We start from the raw sequence: 8,330 nt of genomic DNA on the forward strand, positions 1-8,330 counted from the left end.
AGAATTGCAAGCTCATTGTTTAAAGCTGCTAATGCTATGCAAGTCACTTCTCCACAGGTTATTAAATGCAGTACTGACGGGTTTGTTTTCTGAATATTGAATGAAAAAAATAATCATGGAGAATCATCAGGACTCCCTGAGTGACAGGGCATTAGCAGCATGACATTAGGCCACGCTTTCTGCTGGAAAGGGAGAGTCAAAAACTTTATTTGCTGTCAACCACTGTCGCCAAAAGTTACCCTGTTTATTTTTCCAAAAGTATAAATACACATCTAAGTATAACAGTATTTTGGCATCAGTGTACATCAAATGCTTTGATCATTCTAATATAGGTCATCCACATGACTTAAGTTTGCATTTTGCAGTGCTTGAGTAAATAATTCGCTAAGCTGCTCTGCTGTCAGTCTGACTCTTTCTCAGTAACATCAGCTTCAACTGCAAGTTATAGTCAGAAATCGTTTGATCTCTGAATGTGTTTGGTAGCTGTCGTGTGTTCCTTGAACAGATAACTGTTACTAAGTTAGTTATGACAACCATGCCAGTTATTGACTGCACAGAATCCAATAATAAACATTTCTAGCAGTTACCAGTAATTAACCTCTGACTCCCACACTGACACTCATAACACAACTGTAGACTGTCGTTCTACATATGTGATGATGCTGATAGGTGTCAGTAAGGAGTTCTGTGCCGTACTGGTTGCTTCACCAGGCAATTCTTTTTAGGTATTTTTAACATTCAAAGCTCTTTTCCAGCATTTTTCATCTTTGTGGTTTATTGGACGGTTGAAAAGGAGTCTGTAATGAACTTGTAATGTTGTGCTTGTAGTACAGGATGAGTGAGACATGAATTATATACCTGTAATGGCTACTTAAGCATTCATTTTCAAAGGCTTAACATTTACATTTACATTTACAGCATTTAGCAGACGCTCTTATCCAGAGCGACTTACAAGAAGTGCTTTGTCAATCTAGAGAAAGTGTCTTTGCTAGTTACCAATAGGTTAGAGAAAAAGACAGTCCTGAGCTCAGATACTGCTAGAAACAATGTCACTGCAGACACCAAGAGAAAAAGAAACGGAGTTGAACGCAGAACTGCCATTCAATGCAATACAATAACAATAAGATACAATACAATAAACTACAATACAATAAACTACAATACACAGTGAAGAACAATAAAATAAGTGCAGCTTATAATTAGGTGCTCATTTAAGTGCTGTGTAAAGAGACGAGTCTTCAGTCTGCGTTTGAAGACAGCAAGAGACTCTGCTGTTCGGACAGCCAGTGGGAGTTCATTCCACCACCTGGGTGCCAGTACAGAGAACATTCTCGACGCTTGTCTTCCATGCACCTTGAAGGATGGCGGGTCAAGCCGAGCTGTACTCGAAGCTCGAAGGGCTTATGGTACAGTTCAAGATTTCACCATTGAAATTGCTTAACCTACACAAAAGATATAAAATGCAGTTTAATACCCTCAGATATATAGACTGCAGTGATATATATGTAGAAAAAAGTGAATGGCAATGACTAGAAAAAATATACAAAGATGATAAAAATTTTAAATATAAATATGTAAATTTCATGTGGTTGATGGCTAAGATACAGCGTATCAAAATACATGATCTGCTAATTTGGCTAACTGTGCAAGTGGTACAACTGAATGCATTGCAGTTTTGCTGTTTTTGAATTGCTTTGTGTAACTGCCAAGTTTCATGGGAACGATGTTGCAGGCAACTCATCGCATGCAACTAGTTGCATGAAAGTTTTGCTGTGTAACGCTAAGAAGAGCTCCCTAGTGAACATGAAGACTAGTAACTCGTTAACCTTACGCCACTATAGGTGGAGAAATGTCAGTGTATTTGCTTTCATAATGTTCCATCCATCCATCCATTATCTAAGCCGCTTCTCCGTCAGGGTCGCAGAGGGATGCTGGAGCCTATCCCAGCAGTCTTCGGGCGGAAGGCATGATACACCCTGGACAGGTCGCCAGTCCATCGCAGGGCAGACAGACAGACAGACACAGACAGTCACTCACACACTCACACCTAGGGGCAATTTAGCACGTCCAATTGGCCTGACTGCATGTCTTTGGACTGTGGGAGGAAACCGGAGAACCCGGAGGAAACCCACGCAGACACAGGGAGAACATGCAAACTCCACACAGAGAGGACCGCCCGGCCGGGGAATCGAACCCAGGCCCTGCTTGCTGTGAGGCGACAGCGCTACCCACCATGCCACCGTGCTGCCCGCTTTCATAATGTTGTATTCTTCAAATATCCAAGGTCTTTATTTATGGTGAAGCATGCAGCTTTTCCTTTATATTCAGAGGCAAAATGACCAACCATGACCAACCATGACCAACCCTCATGGTTGGTCCTCAGACCCCACTTTGGACAGCCTTGAGTCTTATAGATCTTCGCCATTGCTTTGAGCAATACTACAAATAACTGGTAGACTTTTAAATGGTTAACAGCAGAACACTTTTTGTCTGAGCTTGTAGTTACTGCAGCCTTTGACCATTAGAGAATTTTTCTCATCCATGGATTGCAGGGTTTTGTACTCCATTAGCTACTGTTTGTATACAGTAAAATATAGACAAACCAACTAGCACTCTACAGCCTGTGAAAGTAGTGACCTTCTTTAGAGTTCAGATTGCTGTTTACTGTTATCTAACTTCTCCAGAATTCCTATATCACCAGGAGACCTGTACGACTGACACATTTTCCAAAATGCTGGTTGAGGCTTCCCATTCCAAATGAACGAGTGTTGCTCCTTGACCAGTTTGGCAGCCCTATAGTTTGTCAGTCTGACTGATGGCCAAGCTTTCCAAGCTTTGGGAACCCATTAGTTTACAAACAGGCCACAACAGAAGCAACTGCGCCATTTGTTTTTAGAGCCAGACTGTCACCTTCTGTTGGTGGGCAGTGATTTTTATGTGGAAAAAAAAGTTGGGTAGACATTTGCCACTTAACAGGGCTTCATTCTTTGGGAGGCAGAAGATGTGGAATCTATGAAGAGTCATATGTAATCTCCATCTATAGTTCTAGGCAGTAATTTGGTTATGTTTGATGGGTTGCTTCTTTACCACAGTAAAAAATATGAAACTGAAAATGGTTTTCTTTTAATGACCCTATAAAACTAGACAAATTGCCTCAAGACTAGACTTCTTCATAACTCTAATCCTGGTTATAAGGTTATTAGGATGATTTAGCCTAAATGTACAAAGCCAACTTGCAGGGATTACAGAACAAAGCATGCAGCTATAGCAGTTTTATGAGACCAGCACATTCTGTCAAAGGAAACAGCAATTTCACGTTTATTCACTGGCATTAAATCACTGTAATAGAAACCGCAACAGACTACTATAAAATGTGTAATATCCTCTGGGGTAGTACAACAACATTTCCAACTGTTGGCATAATGAAGTGCATGGAAAACAAATAAGCTCTCCTGACTGCACGCATCACCATGTCAATTTGGCTGAAAGAATTGTTGCATTTAAAGCCATCCCAAATATGACTTCATTACTGATTCATAGTTTATTTATTCATATAGTTGTTTTTACAACTGCTGTTTTTGCAAAGCAACTTCCCAGAAAACTGATTCCAAGCCTTGGTGAGCAAGCCAAGAGTGACAGTGACAAGGAAAAACTTCCTAACATCAATAGGAAGAAACTTTGAAAGGAACCAAACAAGCCATAAATCCATGAACACATATGGTTAGTTCTGTTTGGGGTGACTAAGAACAATATATAACGTTGACCAAGTACAAGCAGTGATTCTAGCAGGTCTGGCTATTACAGCCTGCTAAAAAGGTAGAGCCAAAAGGTAGCAAAGACACCAGGGCTCTATGTGATGTCAGCACCCCTCCGCTCCATTGTCAACAAACTCGAGTGAGTGCGTGAAACAGCACCAACATTCTTGGTTTAACATAATACTCTGTAAATGAACCCACAGATCTGCATCTTTTATTTAATGAGAAAAATGAATTACAAAAGGCTTGACAAAACAAGTAGGTTTTAGTCTAGATTTAAACTCTGAACAGTGACTGGACGGTTATGCCAAAGCTGAGGGGCTTTGCATGAAACGACTGCACACCCTGATGTAAACTTATAAATTCTACTAAAGTACAGAATACACAATGTAAACACCAGAAGAACAGGGTGAAAGAGCGCTAAGAAAGTATGCAGAGAAAAAGATGGACTACTGGTCGTAATTGTAGAAATATAAAATGCTCCTATATAGTAAGTGGAGCTGATAAAATGGACAATGAGTGTCGAAACAAGGAAGTGGCTTTAATGTTGTGGCTGATCGCTTTGTGTTCGCATGGATTGGCATCAAAGGAGCATGTGAGTGCAAACATTGTCAACTGTAAACTGTATAGAAAGACTAAGGTCATACCACAGCATTCAAATAATTAAAGAATGAAAGTGCAGGTGTGCAATGATGGTAAAGGAGTGTGCGGTCAGTCTATGGTGGATGTAGGAATGGGTCTAGATTAGTTCAAGTGGATATTGATCGCCTCAGGGAAGAAGCTGTTGCAGAGTCTGGAAGTGGTGGAATGCATGCTGCTCTACCTTCTGCCAAATGGCAGGAGAGTGAAGAGTCTAAGAGAAGGGTTGGATGGGTTGTTCATAATGTTGGAGGTGGTCTTGCCAGTCCAGACTTGAGCTGTAGCTAAGATCTCCTAGTCTGGAAGTCCAGGAACCGGTTTCACATTGAGGTGTTCAGGCCCAGCTAGCTCAGCACAGTTGCTGCGGTACGATTGTATTGAAAGTCTATGAACAAGATTCGAACATAGTTGTCTGTTCTGTCCTTCCCAAACCTTTTTCTAACTGTATGTAGTTAAAACTCTTCAAGCGTTAATAATAATTACTATACTAATGTTTATTTAGGATTAAGGTTATTTAGGATACAATTAGTTATTAAGGATACAATTAAGGAACGCTTAATATGTGAAACATGCCGTATAAGCACATGATGTTCAGTGTTGTTGAAGAAAAAACTGCAGCTTTTGTTTGTTGCTGGTTGTTTAGTGTTTATTTGCACAATCAAATATAATAGCGGTAATGAATGCGGTCTGTATTGTGATGGCACAGTGGTGATAGCTGCGGTCTGCTGCATGAATGTCCAAGACAGGAGCATCATTTCATTATTGTAGAAATTCATTCATGACACAACTACAAACATTTTAAAATTGATTTCCACTGAAAAGTGTCCACATACGGCTGATTGGATCAACATCTGTCTTGCTGAGCTGTTGAAACAGCTGCTTAGCTTCCTAAGAGCCCTGAGCTACAGGCCTATTAACTCTGAGGTTTGGCCCATCAGTGGCAGATGTCTGTAACTGGAGCATTCACAGATGAAAACTTTATTGCAGTGATGTGGATCCAGAAAGATACATGCAAACAGAATAAACTAGTAGAAGTTAATGAAACAGGACTGGTCTGAAGTGATATGTGTCAGTTTTAGTCTGTGATTCCAAAACAGATCCAAATAAAGTGGACTGCTCGTGTTCTGTGAGAACGCTTTGGGGATAGATATGAACCATCTGAAATAAAGACAATGCTTGTTTGTCTAACAGCCTTGCGCGCTTTCCTAATCATAAGAATGTTTATGAATGAAGATATCTGTTGGAAAGCGAAATTTTGAATCTTAAGATTTGGACTTAAGGTGGTGGCAATCATAATGCTGCCCAGAGGTCAAGGTTCATGAGGTCATGACAGTAATTGCTCCCAGCAGTTTGCCTCTGGGCACAAGACAACGTTTGATCCGCTCTGAAAGAAATGTGCTCATGATTCATTCATTGTAGAATCTGTTGAATTATTGTTACTATGCAGAGGTTTGAGAATGTATCCATCATCCAGCCCTCCATTCATCCATGCATCCATCCACGTACCATGGTAAATAGAATGAAAGGAACAAACAGTGTGTGTGTGTTTGTGTGCGTGTGTATGTGTATGTGTGCATCTCCATGTGTGTGGTCCACAAGCATATTCATCTTAAAATAAATAAGAACATGCTGTCGCTTTTCAACCACAATGGCAGTGAATCAGATTCACTAGCTAATAACTCTCTCTCTCTCACTCTCTCTCTCTCCAGCTCTCTAGAGACAAGGTCGAGCATCAAAGGTTGACCACAGTTTTGCTGCAGATGTTGGAGTGTGCAGTAGATTCTGAGAACATGCTGATACTGAACTAAGCAAAGTACAAGCTCTACCAATAACATTTGTGTTCTGTATGCCTGAGTTTGGGTTCTGTGCATTTCTATTATTTCTATAATATATTTTAAAGAAGATTTTCCAAAGATCATAAAGCTCACTGACTTGAAATGCATTTAATTTTGAATTTTGCAATTCTTTTGACTGAAAGCTGACTGAATTAAAACCCATTTCTTGTTTTCCAGTCATCTTGCTCCTTGGAACTAAGTTACTGGGGGTAGTGGTTGAAATCTTTCCCTGCAAAATGGAAAATCCCTCAAATAAAAAAGGGCATTAGTTTATTGACGGCTATTAGTGCTGCTCTGTTGGCAACCCTGCCAGTCTGCAGTGACAGCAGAGGAGGGTAACTTTCAGCAACCTTATTGCTGGGCTTTAGTTCAATTTAGGGAATCATATGCTTTCAAAGACGGTTGGGGGGGGGGGGGGGGGGGGGGGGGGGGGGGGGGGTTGGGGGGGTTGGGGGGGGTGGTTGCATAATTGTTTAGTATCGTCCACCTCTAATTCCTCAGTGCTATAAAGCTGAAGTTAGCTACTTTCCAGCTTCTTGTTCAGATTTTTCTGTTCCATCTTAAATGGAGCAGCACTTACATTCTGGCACTTCAGGCTTCAGGACTGCTGGACTATTTAAGGCGGAATGAGAAATTTAGCTGGCAAGTCTCCGAGACATTAGCATGCTATTAACGATTTTTTATGTTTGTGATGCAGAAAATGATCGTAATACACTGTAACGACATTAAACTAAGATGATACAATGGTTATCGTAATTTTTAATAAAGAAAATACATTTGTGGGTTTGCTTTGGTCGCTTGGGCAGCCATCTTGACAGTATTTCTTTTTTCTCATAACAATCTGTTTGGAGTGTATCTCTGAAAAACCTCTGTTTGGAGGGCCATGAAGCCCTGACACTTCGCTCTACCTGTTTATCTAAACAAAAATCAGAACACCCCTATGAATGTGCAAAACAGAGGGCTAAGGGCTAAGTGGTAGGGGCAATGGGTAAAATGAGATTGGGCCTAAATGTTAACCAGCAAGAGTAAAATCAAGTTTAGAAATAGTTCAGAATCTGAAATCTGATTGGCTGAGCCATGTTCAGAGCCTCTGTAAAACTTGATACTAATTGAAATGTGTAATAAAGTGTCAATGTGTGCAAATTACCATTATGAGTATATTCACACACACACACACACACACACACACACACACACACACACACACACACACACACACACACACTGCATTGTATTAGTTACAGTAAACATGCACGTACACGGGCATATTCCAGTGTACACAGCCTGCTGAAATAGATTCCCGTCAGAGCATTCCGTCTCTAGGGACCTTCCCAATACAGCCTCTGGGCAGGGTGTCCTTCTGCTGACCTCCACCCTCATGCGCGGCCTGCTGAGTGATCTTGGTGAATATTCAGGATGCTTTTGGCTGGTTCTTGTTCTAATATTTGCAACATTCATCAATTGGTTCTTTTAAACTTGCGGAAGGGATGGGGGATTACTAAAGGAAAAACAGGAATACGAATATAAATAATATAGATAGCAGGGTTTGTGAAAGCGTCCGGGCACTGTAGCTCACAGAGGAGCAGGGAGATGTGAAGAAAAGTTCAGAGAATTTCATAAGAAACCTGAGATTTCAGAGAAAAAGAAAAAAACACCTTATAAAAATGGCTAGTTTAGCACTTGAGGCCAGAACACATTGACGTGACATATGTGAACATTGGAGGGTTTGCAGTTGCCATTCTTTAGAAAAAGAACTGACAAGCCAAAGGAACCATAGTGAAGAGGAAAAGAACTATCTAGAGTCTTTCAACAACCAAACGCATCCGGTTGGCGTACTCTGTTCTTTAGAATTTTGTTATCACCAGCGATCGCAAAAGCCTTTGTAGTTTCATGGTAATCATTTCTCACTCATAGCTCACTGAGATAAGCAGTTTTGGCAAAGTGCACTTTCAATCAATGCTATATTTGAGTATATAAACTGAAAAAGAGTTATTTTATCATAATTAATTTGATGGAATGTTATTGTCTTGTTTTGTCAGAAGAAAGATTCCTTTTGTCAAGTTCTTGTCATTCCCTCATGTTGAAAAGTGAGAAGTTCAGA

Source organism: Pygocentrus nattereri, chromosome 9, assembly GCF_015220715.1.
Source record: "Pygocentrus nattereri isolate fPygNat1 chromosome 9, fPygNat1.pri, whole genome shotgun sequence".
Lineage (NCBI taxonomy): Eukaryota > Metazoa > Chordata > Actinopteri > Characiformes > Serrasalmidae > Pygocentrus > Pygocentrus nattereri.